The sequence below is a fragment of the Sminthopsis crassicaudata genome, chromosome 2 (assembly GCF_048593235.1).
Source record: "Sminthopsis crassicaudata isolate SCR6 chromosome 2, ASM4859323v1, whole genome shotgun sequence".
Taxonomy (NCBI): Eukaryota; Metazoa; Chordata; class Mammalia; order Dasyuromorphia; family Dasyuridae; genus Sminthopsis; species Sminthopsis crassicaudata.
In genome coordinates, this window is record NC_133618.1 from 139,134,081 (window position 1) to 139,151,832 (window position 17,752).

At 35.8% G+C, this 17,752-nt stretch overlaps 1 protein-coding gene across 1 annotated transcript in view; it reads left to right on the plus strand.

Moving 5' to 3' along the window:
• The window catches only part of PSD3 (pleckstrin and Sec7 domain containing 3), a 560,881-nt gene that overhangs the window by 339,926 nt on the left and 203,203 nt on the right, over positions 1–17,752 (plus strand).

Below are 17,752 nucleotides of genomic sequence, written 5' to 3' on the forward strand. Positions count from 1 at the left end.
GTGCAATTAAAAAAAAAAACTGTTTCTAAATTTTCTCCTGAACGTTAGATAAATTTATTTTATTTTAAATCAGAAGACCATGACATTTTGCCCTAGTTGTTTTTTTCTCCTCCCTTAACCACTTTCCTTGTGTTGAGTAGTACGATATTTTGAGGTGGTAAGGTAACAGAATCCCAAAGGGTTTAATCAAACCAATTCCAGTCTATATTGATGCTGTAATAGGAATATTGCTACTCAGCCTTGTCAATCCAAAAGTCAAAGACAAAAGAACTGTTTGTTTTTTTTTTGTGGTAAAATGATAAAAAAATATATTTTTTCATTCTGTGTTTCTGTCTCTTTGTCTTATCCTCTCAAACCCCCTTCCCCACCTCTTATCACTGGTGCTACTCTATGATTCATCATCAGTTTTTTTTTCTGGATTCCATTTATAAGCTATGGTGAAGAGCTTGTTATATATTGTGTTTCTTTGTATTTTCAAAGGCACAGTTGTCTATAGAAGTGTCAGAGCATACTTCCAGCTAGCATTTTCAATGAGTACAAAGAGCTTAACAACCCACAGATATTTTTACCAGTTTTCCATGGGAGGACATACAGGTCAAATAATGAAATGAGTACTGTTTGCTTATATTTCTTGTTAGGGGTAGGAGAGAAGGCAATGACTGAGAAAACTGTGGATAAAAAGATGGACAGAGTGAGAAGTAGTACCTCTGTGCTTCTGGAGGTGGTTTTAATTTTTTACTTTTTTTTTTTTTTTAAAGATCATAATTTTTTTGCTCCCACTTATCCATTTACCGTTTTCAAGTCTTTTCTCCTGTACTTCCTTCTTTTTCTCTTATTTTCTCACCTTACCCTCCTCTTTTCTCCTTACAGCATCTAAGACTCCTAGCCTTAAGAAAGCAGGAGGTTGTAAAAAGAAAAAGAACCACCACGAAGAAATAGTCTAGCTACATTTTATTGCTGCTTGAGCCTGGCTTTTTTTGTCCAGCATAGTTTATTTGCTTGTTGTGGAGTGGTTTTCAGACTTCTGAGGGAATGGTTTCTTCTCCAACTCGTGACTGTAATTCAGTTATGCTGCAGTTGTACTAGGCCTTTGGCTCAGTCTTTCTGCTTTCACCTCCCCCACCCCATCTTGGCCAGACCTGTTGTTAGAACCTCTTTTTATTTCCTTTTACCTACCCCCAACGGCAGTTTCTGTTTTAATTCTTAACATTCCCTCATGTATTTGTCTTCATTCAAATGTATTTGGTGATTTGGTTATTTCCCTTATTTACCACCTCATTAATCTCCCAAAGTGCTCCCCTTTGCCCAGGGACTAAATCTCTTGGCTGTCTTTCCATTTCTCCTTGGTAAGAAGAGACAGTGCACCCAGATGGCTCTGGAGGGGAAAGCGAGGCAGGTGACCTTGCCCAGCCCTCTTTCACTTCAGTCCAATTCCCTTCATGTCATGACATCACCTCCCTGACATCATGGTCCTCTTCCAGAACAAGGAATGAAGAGCAACCTCTGTGAGTAAAGGTGGCCTACAAACTGGAATTAATCAGTGGGAAGACTTTCCCTCTCTCCTTTCCTACTTTCCTCCTTCCCTCCTTCATTCCTTCCCTTCCTTTTTCCTTCTCTGTCTTCCTCCTTCCTTTCTTTCCTTCCCTCTCTCCTTTCTTCCCTTTCTTCTTTCCTTCCCTCCTTCTTTTCTTCCTTCTTTCTCTCCTTCCCTCTCTCCCTACTTCCCTCTCTTCCTTCTTCCCTTCCTCCTTCCTTCCTTTTTTTCCTTCCTTCCTCCCTCTTTCCTTCCCTTCTGTCCATATAGGGTATCGTACCCTTACCTACAGATACTCTAAAAGCGTCATCTCTTTTTCCAAGATCTCCCTCCCCTCCCCCCTTCACCTCTGAAGCCTCCCAAGATATCTTGAGATTTGCTGGCTAGATTTCTTTTTAAGGACCAGGTTGTTTTTTTTTTTTTTTTTAAGTATAATATATGTATACTTGTCCAAATAGCTGTTTTGCTGTACAAAAAGAATCGGACTTTGAAATAGTGTACAATTAGCCTGTGAAGGAAATAAAAAATGCAGGTGGACAAAAATAGAGGGATGGGGAATTCTATGTAGTGGTGAATAATCATCTCCCAGAGTTCTTTCTCTGGGTGTAGCTGGTTCAGTTCATTACTGCCCTATTGGAACTGATTTGGTTCATCTCATTGATGAAGAGGGCCACGTCCATCAGAATTGATCATCATACAGTACTGTTGTTGAAATATACAATGATCTCCTGGTCCTGCTCATTTCACTCAGCATCAGTTCATGTAAGTTAAGGACCAGGTCTTAAACCAACACCAATCTCATTCTCACTGACTACCAATAGGTTCTAGGGCAAGCCCCATTTGGTCAATATATGACCCAGATTGAATATAAATAGGTCAGAAATTCTGAGCTTTTCCCTTCCTGATTCATTAATTTGTTCATTTATTTAGATTTTTTTTTTTTTTTTTGAGGGGGATTAGGTGAAAGAGGAGATTTCTTTGCCTCAATTGCTATCTAGCCTTATCATGAATGGGTGTGGCCTCAGTCAAACAGACCTGTCCAATCAAATGTGATGCCATGGAAGTGATATTTATAATGATTCATTGGATCCCTTGATTCTCTTGGTTCCAGTCTAGTGGCCTAGACTTGTTTTCCACTGGTTGATGCCTCAGTATAGTGCTTCTTAGTACTGATTTCTTTTTGTCACCTTTCCCCCCTCCCCCATTCTCCCTTCTCCTCCTATTGGTTTTCTTGCCAAGTTCCTTTTTCCTACACTTTTCTATTCCCTGCTCATTGGCAGAATGATGTAACAGATAGACCTGGGGACCAATGACATTTTGACCCATTTTCTGGTCCAAAAATACTTGCTCTGTTCTTTGATGTCCTTCAGTTAGTGACTGCTCAAGTTCCCTGAATTTTTCCAAATTCAGATTTGCAATAGTAAAAAATACATTAGTAGAGATTAACAATCATTCCTGTTTTCAAAGTTAGGGTCACATCAGGGTTTTTCTTTCCTTTATTCATCAAACATCTGTTAAGCATCTCCTTTCACCGTAAAGCTCTGGCGGGGGGGTGTAAAGGTTAGGTAAAACTGCATGTTCTTTCTTAGGTTCTTTGTATAGTGCCAGAGTTGTAATAGGGGAAAATATGGAATGGTTATAAATGTATCAGAGACGTAAAACAGGATTTGAGGACAAATGTTCAGGAAGTTTTCACAGAGAGAAGGTGGTCTTTGAAGGATGGGTGTAGGGATTTAATAGTCAGAGAATAGAAAGGATGACGTTTTAGATAGCAGAACCAGCTTGAATAGGAGTTTATAGTATAGACAGAGCACTTAGGAATGTCTGATTAGATTGGACCAAGGAGTAGAATAAAAATGTAAAGTGGAACCAGATTGAATGTTGTGTGAAGGAGCTTGATCACTATTTAGTAGTAGAAGGTTTTTGCATAGAGGACTAGTATGTGGTCATAGTATCAGATACCCTAATGTGTCCTTTTAGTTTATTACTCTTAAATTTGAATCTACAAATATTTCCTAAGCAGAAAAGAGTAGCTTAATAGAAAAAATGTTATCGTGCCGTTTTTCCATTATGACCAACTCTGCATGAACCCCATTGGGGTTTTCTTGGCAAAGACACTGGAGTTATTTGCCATGTCTTTCTTCAGCTCATTTAACAGATTAGGAAACTGAGGCAGATGGGATTAAGTGATTTTCCTAGGGTCATACAAATAGTAAATGTCCAAGGCTGGATTTTCACTCAGGAAGATGTCTTCCTGACCCTAGAAATGGCGATCTATTCACTGAGTCGCCTAACTGCCTCATAATCCTTTGTTTTCATTGTTGTTTGGTCATAATTGACTTTTTGTTACCCCATCTGGGCTTTTCTTTCTTTTTTTTTAAATTAATTTTATAATTATATATTTTTTGACAGTACATATAGATGGATAATTTTTTACATTATCCCTTATACTCACTTCTGTTCTGAATTTTCCCCTTCCTCCTTCCCTCCACCCCCTCCCCTAGATGGCAGGCAGTCCCATATATATTAAATGTGTTATAATATATCTTAGATACAATATATGTGTGCAGAACTGAATTTTTTGTTGCATAGGAAGAATTGGATTCAGAAGATAAAAATAACCTGGGAAGAAAGACTAAAATGAAAACAGTTTACACTCATTTCTCAGTGTTCCTTCTCTGGGTGTAGCTGATTCTGTCCATCATTGATCATTTGGAACTGAATTAGATCTTTTTGTTGAAGATATCCACTTCCATCAGAATATATCCTCATACAATATTGTTGTTAAAGTATATAATGATCTCCTGGTTCTGCTCATTTCACTCAGCATCAGTTCATGTAAGTCTTCTCTAGGCCTTTCTGAAATCATTCTGCTGGTCATTTCTTACAGAGCAGTAATATTCCATAACACTCATATATCATAATTTACCCAACCATTCTCCAATTGATGGGCATCCATTCATTTTCTAGTTTCTAGCCACTACAAAGAGGGCTGCCACAAACATTTTGGCACATACAGGGCCCTTTCCCTTCTTTAAAGTAACACTGCTGGATCAAAGGGTATGCACAGTTTGATAACTTTTTTGGGCATAATTCCATCTGGGCTTTTCTTGGCAAAAATACTGGAATGGTTTGTGCCATGTCCTCCTCCAGCTCATTTTATAGATGAGGAAACTGAGGCAAACAGAGTTAAGTGACTTGCTCAGGGTTACACATATAGTGAGTGTCTGAAGCTGGGAAGATGAGTTTTCTTAACTCCAGCCCTGATATTATCCACTATACCACCTCATTTGATTGGATAATATTATTTACATTTCTTTTACCACAGCACATTCAAAAATGATGTTTTAATTTTCAAAGGAGTCTCCTTGATGCGTTTAAATTCTCCTTTTGCCTCCAGGGCTACATTGCTTTTACTTTTGTTTTGGTGATTATCCTGTGTTTCACTTGTGCCTGCCATGCTCTATTTTATGTCAGAATTAGACATGGTACATTTAGGCTGTTAGTATTATATTCATGATTCCAGTAGAACCTCAAGTGAGTCCCAGAGCAAACTGTTCCACTGAGAGATCATCTCCGCAGAGGATTGGATTGGGGCATATTGAATTTTGAAGAGGCCTTCGGGCTACAAACTAGAAAAGGAGAAACCACAGATAAAGGAAAACTAAAACGAAAAGAAATCTACGAAAGAAAGTGATGAGGAAAGCCAGGTGAAATAGGTGAGATCACAATCCAGATTTCAACCTGATAGCTGCAGAGGCAGGCTCATTTTTTTTTGTGGATTCTCAGTTTGTTAGCTTCCAAGCCTCTTATCAAATTGCTTTTCTTTGTCTTTCTATCTTTACACCACCTTCAGGTTTTACTTTTTGTTTGTGTATTTCTGTTTGGTGCTTAGTAGATGCTTTAGCCTCTTCATGGACTTGGTTCGCCTTTCACTTTGAGGAGAGCAGGTTCATCATTATGGAGGGGGCTAGGGAAGAGGAGAGCCTAAAAGAAATGTTCATAATTTTAGAACATTTAATCTTAACTTTTCTGCAAAGGGTCTGGCTTTGTTTTGAAGAAGGATGAGGCTAATTTCAAGGATAAATAAATTCCAGGTTATAAAGTGAATGTTATGGGTTCCCTCCACTCACAATAAGTATGTGAAAATTAATCTTTGTGCCATTGTTTCTTTGTAAGATTTTTCGATTTTTCGTATTTTTCACTACCTTGATTGACTCTTGCTGTTACACTTTGGGGAAGAAAATGAATGTGCAAAACAGCAAAATTGTGTTTCTTGGACCTCCTGACTTAGTTGTGAATCATTGATTTTCTTGAGCTGTGAGGGCATAGGGTGCATATATTACTGCTCCCTCATTGTTTAAAGTAGGAAACATTAATATTAAATGACCAAGGGCAAGTAATTGGTAATTGGTGATTCTCAGACTAGAACTTGGCTGTCTTGATTGTGGTCCAATTTTATTTCCCTCTTGTATCATTCCATGATGCTTTCCACATATTGTTGTTTCTTTAAAAAGAGACTTCCAAGACTTTTTGTATGGCCCAAAATTTATTGACTGATAAGTGTAATTAGATTTATATTTTACATATTATATCAGCTATTCTTATGTAATGTTGCAAATATTACATACATTACACATTTATTGTACACGTGTGCTATATGCTATATATGTAATATCACACACTATATATATTACATAGATAGTACTACATTGTATATGCTTTATTTTTATGTATTATATCTAATACGTATAATAATGCAATATAGTATAGTTAATAGTTACACTCATATAATATAATAATAATAATAGTTAATACAATGTATATATTATGCAACATTACATATACATACTATATTACACATACATGTTACATATATACTATATTATATATACAGATCACATTTATTTTATATATTACATATGATTTATTATGCATATTATGTATTGCATGTTATAGGTGACATAATATAGTTGATATAATTAATGTATATATTATGCTACATCACCCAAATATCTTACATATGCATCCTATATTACATACATGTTATATTTATGTCATATTATGCATACAGAGCCTATTTATTTTATATTACATGTGTTCTATAATATACATGTTATATTGCATGTTATTACATGTAACAGCATAATAAACACGATGTGATATACATTAGTTAATAGATGTATATAACATGTTATGTGTAACATATATGCTCTACATTACACACATGCATTTGCATGCATATTGTATGTTATTTACACATAACATAATTTATGCATATAATTTGTCTTTTTATGCCAGTAAATTTATACTTAGATTAAAAAAGAGAAAACAAATTAATTAAACATGAAAAAACAATTTTTATTCATTCTTATGACAAGAATCCTTAGAAAAGGCAGGAGGTGAGTTTTCTTGGTTCCTTAGTTCAGCAATTCTCAAAATAATAGTTTTCAGGCTCCTAGAGGTCTCCAAGACTCTTTTAGGGAATCCATGAAGTCAGAACTATTTTCATAATAACACAAAAATATTATTTGCCTGTTAAGATACTCCTTCCTTTTCTAAATAGCTATCTGTGTAAGTCTGGGTTTTCTTCATATATTCCAAAACATCACAACAGATTGAATGCAGAAGCAAATATGAGACATTCAGCTTTTATTAAAGCCAGACAGTTAAGAGATTTACAAAATTTGTAGACAGTGCCATCCTTCTTACTAATTTAAAAAAAAGTTGAATAATAATGGTTATTTTTCATTAAATATGTTGACATTTAATGGGTTCATTATTTTCTCAAAATGAATTAATACTTTTAAAAGTTAGCAATTTTTTGCTAACATGGTAAATAAATATCAATAGTTTTGATTCACAAAATCTCTTTGGGGGCTCAATTTTTTAAGAGTATAAAAAATTTTCAGAACTTTACTAGATTTAGATAGATGCCTTCAAGTACCTTATATGGTAGTTGTTTGTGAAGAAGCATGATCTGAGCATTTTTTCGCCTCATCAGAACAGTTATTACATATTACAAATGATATATTTTTAAACAGCATTCAATGGAAAGATTTCTTATTTTGTTTTCAGGCCAATTTCTTGGTCCTATTAGAGTTCATTTTAGAGTTCATTCAGTAATATACATTTGTTCTTTTTCAGGTTTTCCCAACTTTTTGTTTCTATAAATATTCGTGGTCTTTCAGCAGTTGAATTCTACAACTGATAATTAAATATACTTACACCCATTTTTATTTTTATAACAGCCAGTTTCCTCTTTTCTGAAAATTTATTTATTTCCTAAAGTCATTATATTATGACTGATTCAGATACATCTTTATTGTCCTTATTGCTACAAATAGTTCTTTTAATGTTTTCAGTCTTTTCTCCCCCCACTCCCCCTTTTTTTTTCCTTTGGGATGTTCATCTTTAAACTTCTTAACTATTTGCTTCTATCCAGATTATCTATTTTTACTTTCCAGAGTGATTTTTATGCTTTCCATATGATTTTGAAGTTAACCAGTAAAATATGTCCCATACTTGTTAAACTGTACAATAAGTGTTTTAAGAATGCCCGTGATGCATTAGTGTTCAACATCCTTAAAAGGAAAATCATCAGTGGGTAGATTCTGTGTTATAAATGTATTAAGGAGGCATAATTATAGAAAAATGATTTGATACTTTTTATGGAATGCTTTTTTCCTTCTACTGTGTAGGGGTTTCCTGTTGCTGAGTGTGGCTTGACTTTATCTGCCTCTTTAGCTATCTAAGAAGTCTTAAAATAGTCCTGTAAGAAAAAACAAACAGTCTGACCCCCCCCCCCCCCCCCCCCCCCCCCCGAGATAGTCAGCTGTTAAGATATTTTCTTTGAGAGGAAGTATGGTGCAGTGAAAAGAGATCACTGTGTTTGGAGTATTAATATATCTAGGTTTAGGTTTCAACTCTACTTCCTCATGACTTCTATGACTTTCATTCAAACTTTCAGGACCTCAGCTTCCTCACCTGCAAAATGAAGATTAAATGAATTTTACATTCTTTCGATCTCTAGTCTTTCCTTACCTTTGATCTTAGGTGATCATCTGGGAGTCAAGCTCAGAAAACATGGGAATTTCTTATTTTATGGATTTGTTATTTTATCTTGGGGGGAGGGTTGATATAATTGTTTGGGAGTAATATGACACTTATCTTTCTTTTCATCTTTGATAAGATTTAACATTTAACAGAATTTGCTTTCAGCTCATGCAAAATAACTAGACATAATAGGTTCCCATGGACAGATTATAGGTGAATAGATTTGAATATAGTATAGACCAAGCCTCATTTTCCTAAAATAGAATGATGTTAAAGGGATTCTATCACATTTGCCTTCCTAATCCGTCCAAATGAGAGATTTTTTTCATTGTTAGTATAGCCAGAGGCTTTACTTAGCATTTATTTAATGACAGAAAACTATGATTTTATATATTTTGAGAGTATAAGGCAGTTTACTACTAAGTCCTCCATTAAATTTTATTCTAATGCCAAAGGCATGAAAATGACTCTGATTTTTTTACAAAGGCTATGCCAGTTGATGTATATTTGTGCACTCTATTATGTAAATATATATTTATATGCAATACATAACAATATGTTATATATTATCATAATAATATATAACATATTTTAACATATGTATATAATATAAATGTATATATGTATACATATTACATATAAACATAGATAAATATATTATGTAAACATAAATATAGATTATATAAATGCATTATTTATATATTTTATTATATAATAGCAAATATATTATTACATATAAATATTTTAAATATCATACACATACATGCACGCACACACACACACACACACACACACACACACACACACACACACTTACTTTATTTAGGAAGGCTAATCCACCTGGAAAAGCTTTTTAGGTATGGTTCAGTTCACAGGCTATGTGACTTTACTGAGGACCAGAAAAGCTTAGTATAGAAATACTTATCTCCAGAAGACTCCCAACCAAATGAACTCATGATGACTATTTCCTTAGTTACACAGGAGTTATGATAGTGCATCAGTAGAATAGGGAGTAAACTAATGAAATCATGGCTTTTAAAATATGAAAATCATTTGTAGATATGTACAATAAGTGTTCTAGACTTCAAATTATTTTCTCAGTTTAGAATTTTATCTCATTTTCCATTACTTTAATGAATGTTTCTGTTAGCTCTGCTTCATTATTTTCCCCTTCTTCCTTTCAGGTGCCAAGTATGTATCTATAATGTGTACTCTGCGTAATGACTCTAGTTGTTGTGTGTTACAGAAGTTATAGTACAGGGTAAAAGAAAGAAAAGGAAATTTAAAAGGAAAAATACACACACACACACCACACACACACACACACACACTTCTTTTAAGCCAGGTATTGCTCCTCATTCTTTGAGGAGCATGTGAACAAATATTCTGTTCTAAGACCATTTCACTGCACAGGAGATGATGTAGGACTTGATAGTCTGAGGAATTCATCTTGAAGATTGCTGTTCATCATGAATCTGTTTTTTAGAGGGTATTCTGACCGTATGTGCATGCATAGTTTTTCAAATTTCATTTGCCCACAGGAAAGATTTTTCCTAATCCAAACAATCCACTTTATCTAATATTGAGGTTGAATATTTATGTGGGTCTGAACTAGTCACTTCTATCATGATTTCCAGCTTTAGGAAAAGAAAAAAAGAGCCATAGGAGAAGTCTTTTTTCCCTTTTCTACTAGAGGTCTTCTACCTTTAAAAATTTTTTTATCTCATATGGGCACTGCCATTTTTGTGTGTCTAGGAATGCTATTTAATGTTAATGCTTTTCTTTCTGAGCTTTTCATTTCAGCTTCAGAAATAAGAGATTTGACATGATAGAAAATCAGCATGAGAAATTGCTACCTCCATGTCTTATTGTTGATTTTTAATCCTTGATATACCAGGCTGAAAAAACATCTGCATTTAACTCTGACAACAACCAATAAAATAATCACAACTCACAGCTATGCGCCTTGCACATAGTAGGTATAATTAACAAATAGGTGCTCAATAAATAAAGGGAAGCAAGAGGAATGCAAACACATTGACTGACTAACGTTTTAACTGAATACTAAAGTATTCAAGGTGCTTTCTCAGTCATAACTCTGTGGGGCGGGTAAGTTTAAATATTATTATCCTCATTTTACAGGGGAAGAAGCTGAACCTCCTAGTTTAAAGGCCAGTCTATAACCACATAGAAACAGCTGGGACTTTCCAGATTTTCTCATTCCAAGACCATGGATACTACTTTTTAGTGGAGGGAACAATCCAGCTAAGAAATGACAATAATTGAGATTCTCAGTTCCTTCAACTAGTCTCCTCATAAATCATAAAGTCAAGGCCCTCCCAGATCCTTGTTTTTCTCCTCTGAATGTTAATTGATGTTAAATTGATCTTAAAAATGGTTTACATGGTACTCAGAACTAAACATAGGGCTCCAGATGATTTCTGACAAAAACAAAGCTTCAGTGGCTTAGGGCGAATTAGAAAGAATTCTTAGATGACGTGATGGACAAGGAGCTGAGTTCAAATGTGGCCTCAGACACTTAACATTTGTTAAGTTACTGCTTGTGTGATCTTGGGCAAGTCATGTAACCCCAATTGCTTTGCAAAACAAAAACAACAAAAAACAACCAACCTTTTTTTTTAAGAAGGAATTCTTATCTAGAGAAGAAATACTTGATCCTAAATCATCTAGGATCATAGATCCTTTATTTCCCTGAATTAATTTCCTGCTCAATATAATGATGTTAGTATTACTTGAATCCTCCTGGATGATTTTCTCTTCTTCTTTGATAGATTTGTTCCATTCCTTTGCTTTATATCCTCATCCAATCTGCTAATTGATTAGCTTGCCAGGCATTTTGGTAGCAATTTGCTGCATTTTTCCAACATTTTTTTTTTAATCTTTCAGGTATTGGTATTTTCTTTGGCGAGGCTAGAAACCTGTTAGGGAATGGATGCCCCCAGGGTTTTCCCTATGTGAACCTTGGTCAAGGTGGGAGGCAAGCCTTTCTGTGATCTAATGTGAAACTTTCCAGCTTGGCTCAGGGATTCAGGTAGGGCAGTTCTGGAGGAGAACAGAGGCAGAGCATCCTGCTTGGGCTCAGGCTGCCTTCCCTGTAGGCATCAGCTTCAGAAAGAACCAGTTAGGCAACTGGAAGAGTTTTAGCATAGCAACTAAGTGTGGACCTTTCCAGGTATGATAAGCTCTTGGGGAGAGGGCAGAAGGTATGGCTAAATATAGTGAGCCTGTGGGCTGATGCTGACTAGTAGTCTGTGAGGAAAGTTCTCTGGACTTTATTGAGAAACAGTGATTCCTTATAAATTGTAAGAGACCTGTGGCACCTTTGGAGTATCTACTTTCCAGCTACCAGATTATACTGCATTTAGGGTATGTAATTTTCTCATTATGTGCTCAGTTTTTTTTTTTAACTTTAATTAAAGAATCATATTTTCTGCTGTTGTTATTCTAAGTGACTTTGGCCTTCTTTAAACCCCCCATAATAAACAATTGATTGAAACAAATTAACAGGATTCAATTTCAGATGTCAAATAGCCAAAGAAGGCAGGCTTGGCGGAGCTGGAGTGTCCTTCCCAGTCAATGTAGTGGCAATTAGCCAAGCTTACCACCACTTGCTCCATACTTCCTCTTGGTTACTTTGTGGATACAGTAGCTCATTTGCCAGTGCTAAACGGAGAGAGGGACCTTGGAAGTCTGGATAAGTACTTGAGGTATCCTTGAAAGAACAAATGCTAAGCAAAACTTATTTTAAAACTTTTTCAAAATGATTTTCTTGGGGATGAATGTGAATGTGTGTATGTTTCTTGGAGGGGGGCAAGTAATGGTTAGGGAAAATGAAAAATATCTTTTCACTTAAAAGTAATTATTTTCTTTTTTCCAGATGTGGGTTGCATATATAGTTCCTTACCTTGTATCCTAGGCCAGTTAGTCATTAAATATTTTTAAAGCAATTAGTGTATGTGAAGTACTATGCTAAGTAAAATTATAGCTTGCAGGGCTTTATAATTTTTGTTTTCATCTCCTCTATGAAATTCAAAACAATTCAAGAGATATCTCAACTATGGATGTGCAACTTACAATGCTGGGCTGGGGAATACCAAGATGAGAGTTAAACAGACTGTCCTCAAGGAGTTTCTGTTCTTCTGGGGAGATGTTACATGTACTCTAAAGTAAATAAATACAAAGAAAAAAAAACCTGTATTTTTAATAGAGTGAGCCATTGATTAGAAAAGGATCAAAAAAGGCCTCACTCAATCAACAAATATTGACTAAGCATGTGAAAGACAAGATTTAATTTCTGGGAATATAAATACAAATAATTAAGCAGTTCTTGCTTTAAAAACAGGGACAGCCAAGGCGCAGCTAGGTAGTGCAATGGATAGAGCACCAGCCCTGAAGTCAGGAGGACTTAAGTTCAAATTTGGTCTCAGACACTTAACACTTCCTAGCTGTGTGACTCTGGGCAAGTCACTTAACTCCAATTGCCTCAGCAAAAAACAACAACAAAACAAAACAAAACAAACAAAAACAATTAAAGGAGGGTGGCACAGGAGATAGCGTTCTGGGAATACTCATCTTCCTGAGTTCAAATGTGACCTTAGACATCTGGTGGTCATCTGTATGACCCTGATAAACACATTAACCCTTGTTTGCCTCAGTTCTCCATCTAAAAATAAGAGAATAAATGACAAACCACCCAGTGCGTTTGCCAAGAAAACTCCAAATGTAGTTCTCCATCTACCTAAGGGATTTCACCTTAGGCCTCTAGATAGAACATTTCCCAAACTGTAATATATCATTCCTTCATCCCAAAGTCTGTTCTTTCTCTTGACTCTAGGATTTCCCTCAGAGAGGATAGCATCATTCTTTATCCCATGTTTGGGGTTTGGGAGTTATCTTTGACTTTTTTCTCTCCCTTATTTCCCATATTCCATGATCAATTTTTACTTATTCCATTTAAAAAACATTCCAATATCTTCTTTTAATAAATTTCTATTGATCTATTTTGTTTCTCTTCCAGCACTAGCATAGTGTAATGCTTATATCCAAGAAGCACGTAAAAAATATTTGGTGAGTTGAACTGATTTATGGATACCTTTATTAGACCGTCTAAAGGGAGAGAAGTTGTCATCAGGAAATAGAAGTCCAGAATCGAAATAATTTCTGAACTCCCATTTCTTGTGTTTGCTGTGTGGTTAAGTAATATTTGTAATTCTTACGATAGTATAGTATGGTTGTAGAGTTCCATTCCACAGTAAGAACCTCTCAAACAAGAAATGGTATATTTAGGAAAAAGCCTGGCACGGTCCTTATAATTAGACAAAGTAATGCTCTCATTGGTGTATTTACTATTTCAGAAAGTCAAGAACTGTCAGGATTTCCAGATGATTACCTTATTTTTAGACAAGGGGTGGAGATTTTGGAACCTTAATATCTTTTTTCTAATCCCTGTAGAATACATCTCATGCTGTTTTAATGAAAGGAAATAAACAAGCATGATAAGTAATATGAGCTGTTTGTATGGGAGAATAACATGGTTTAATTTATTGTAACTTTAACATTAGTGAGAGCATCGCAGGAGGAAGGTGTGACATTAGCTTTCTGTTCTGTGTAGCTGTGGGTTAATGACATAGGGATGTATGGACAGTGGGGGAGGGGTGGGTGAGTATGGATGTGTTTGAAACGTAATGCAATGTAATGTATAAAGTGCTAGACTAGGAGTCTGGAAGACCTGAGTTCAAATCCCAACTACCCATTGCTGATCTCACTTTTTTCCATTAGTAAAATAAATAAAAATATATGTATTTTGCTGGATTGGTATAAAGTTTAGATGAAACATTGAATGCAAAATGCTTTGTGGATTTTGAGGAATATCTAAATGCCAAATTATCACCATTCCAATCATCTCACAATGTGTATTTGTATTTTTTTGTATGATGGCCTCATTTTATTTATAGCCCAGGTCAGTGCTGGCTGACATTAGGAAGTGAGTCTTTGTGGGGTGGTAAAGATGTATTTTTATTAATAATAGTATTATTAAAACTTGTCCAAGTTAAATCTCTGGCTTTCTTTTGAAAGTAGAGTCCTGTGAAGTCCTGGGTGCTTTGTACTATTTCTATAGTTATTCTTCTGGGATTCCTGCATGTATTGGCACATTTTCAGGCCCTGCTGTTTAAAAACTAGTTACCATTGCTTTATCTAAAGCAATCATAACAAAGTGGTATTTGAAGTCATTTGGTTGGGAGGAATAAGGCCATGTAGAGCCATGTTTTAATAATCTTTCCCTATCTAGCATGCTTGAGTGTATATATAAATGTAGAGCCAGCTATAGACTCATGAAAGCTCACCTCCAGGAACACAAAATATTTACCTAATGAGAACTGTCATACATGAAAGGAATCAGCAAACCAAATAGGAGAAGGAAGAAGCAGGAAGTCAGACTCATCTTTACAAAAAAGAGCAGCAAAGGAGATGTCTGAGCTGAAAAGTTCAAGGACCTTAAAAGAAAACAAAACATAACCAAACCAAGCAAAACAAAAGAAAGCAAAAAACTCCTCAAATAATTTTTAAATTTACAAATACTGTATACGTAGCTTGATGACTTGTCTGTATTACAGCAATAATCTGCTAAGGTTTTTATGCCTTTTCTCTGCCTCCTCCATATAAAATGGCCAAAGTGATTTTCCTTCAGTGCAAAGTTGGTCATTGCAACATCCTCTCTGTCCCTACCCAAACTCTAGTGGTTCCATAAAGCATTTAGGATAAAATTCTCTAAGCACGACCAGCATTCTTCCTTCTACATAATGTGAGGAATACAGAAGAAAGACCCCCTTAAGGAGCTTACCATTTTGGGGGCCAGACAGAACTAAGTCCATGTGACATAATTAGACAAAAATGCAAGGTATCTTTTGAGTACTGCTGGGTGGTATACAGATTTTAAGGGTTACAGCATTTCAAATGGGAGGGGAATCTGGGGGAGCAAGGATGTATGGAAAAGGACCTGCTAATGAAAGGCCTTCATAGGTAAGGGGATGGGAAAGTGCACAGCAAGATTGAGGGCCAGCAAGGAGCATCCAAACCTGATTGTCCAAAGAGAAGGGAGATTTCAGGGCTGGAGTGTTGAGCCAGGTGAGAGGGTTGGGGCGAAAGAGCTATTTCTAGTATGTCATAAGCTGTGCTTCTGAGGAACAAGCTCTGATAGAATTTGTCAAGGTGCAGAGACTTGAAGTCTGGCCCTGAAACAAACTCCGTGTGTCTGTGTCATCTGAGGACTGGAATAATTGAGAGCACACTGCATCTGAATTCCAAAGCTAGAGTTTCCAGGCATAACTGACATTTGACTACCATGTAATGCTGGGCAATTAATTAAGTTCTATACTTTAGTTTCTACAATTGGAAAATGATGGGATGGACTAATTTGGAGTAGCCCCCAGCTCTAAATCTGTTTTTCCTCCACCATTGTGGGAGAGGGCTGTTAGTAGAAATGAAGAGATGTGATTTAATTCTCCCCTCCCCTACTACCTATGATAGCAATTGGGATTGTTGGAAGTAAGGAAAGTGTGATGTAAACTTGGACTTTTGAAGTTAACTTTACCTATAGAAGGATAGATCTGGGACCCAGCTGTGGGCACTATGGACAAAAAGAGCATAAAAGCTGGTTTTAGGTCTTACTATAGGAACTCCTGAACCTTCAGAGAATTTCTTTGCCAATTGCTTTTTCATTTAGTTTAATTAAAAAAATTTGAACATTCATTTTTATTTCCTTTCTTATTTTTAATAGTATTTTATTTTCCCAAATATATGCAAACATAGTTTTTAACATTCACCTTTGCAAAACCTTGTGTTCCAAATGTTTCTCTTTTTCTCCCTTTCCCTCTTCCCCAAGATAGCAAGCAATCTGATATAGGTTAAATATATTTACATATTTGTCATGCTGCGCAAGAAAAATCACATGAAAAGAGTAAAAAACAAGAAAGAAAAACCAAGCAAATGACAATTAAAATAACAACTACCACCATGCAAGGTGAAAATACTATGCTTTGATCCACATTCAGTTTCCATAGTTCTCTCACAGAGAAAATATCTTACTTAGCCTAAATGCTAAGGGAAGATGAATTCAGAGAAATTCTTCTTTGCCTTTGTGACATTATTGGGGCTCTGTGTAAGACAAAAGATTGAAGGAAATTACTTTGACATCCTTCACATTACATCACAAATGGAAGGAGCTGGATTTAGATAAGAAAGAATTAAAAGCATCATTGGAGGCATAGCAAGCAAATCCTGATTATTTAGCTTAATCAGGGAGTCTTGAGAAAGGAGAGTTGCTTCCTCATTTGAGGACAAATAGAAAGCTTTTTTGCTGGTCTTATTCCCTAGCTGGGGATGGAAAGGCTGTTTGTTAGGAGTTGTAGCATAATCCCTAGAAATCTCTGTCTGATAAAGGTACACATCAGCATTAGCCTACCTAACTGGAACCAATTTTTCTTTGCCTTTGTGGCAATATTGGGGCTCTGTGTAAACACAGGCTGGGTGATCCTGCTGTAGCCTGGGATGCTGCCCACACCATTGGCTTATCATCATTTAGGGAGAGTTAGCTGTCTCTAGGGATTGGTATGTGTTACTGTATGAAGGAAATATTCTCATCCCCATACTTAGCTCTGGGAGTTTCTCAGAACTTTGACAACCTCTGTAGCTTAGCCCCTTCTTGACTCTCCAGTAATAACTGTCATTTAAAAGAACTACAAAGTTAGCTTTTTATTTTATTAGTGGCATTTTTTAACTTGTTTTTATTTTCTGGGTGTTTTTTTAAACCTGCTAAGGGAACTGCTTTTGTTGGGAGTATTGGAACTTGTTTTTAGTAAAGGGGATTGTCTTTAACTCTGTTGAGTGATTGATAATATCAGATATAGTACCACAACATGAACAGCAGCCTAGCTAAAATTTTAGAGGCTTTTCAGCCATAGATTGGTCACCAGATGATATGGGGGAGGGGAGAGTGTGAGAGTGAGAGAGTATGTGTATTAAATGTCTACTTAAGATACTATATTAGATCCTGGGGCTGTCTAAGAAATTTGTGAAGATTTCTACAGAAGTCCAAAGGGTGATTTGTTGTAATGAAGGGATATTGACTGATAAAATAATAAG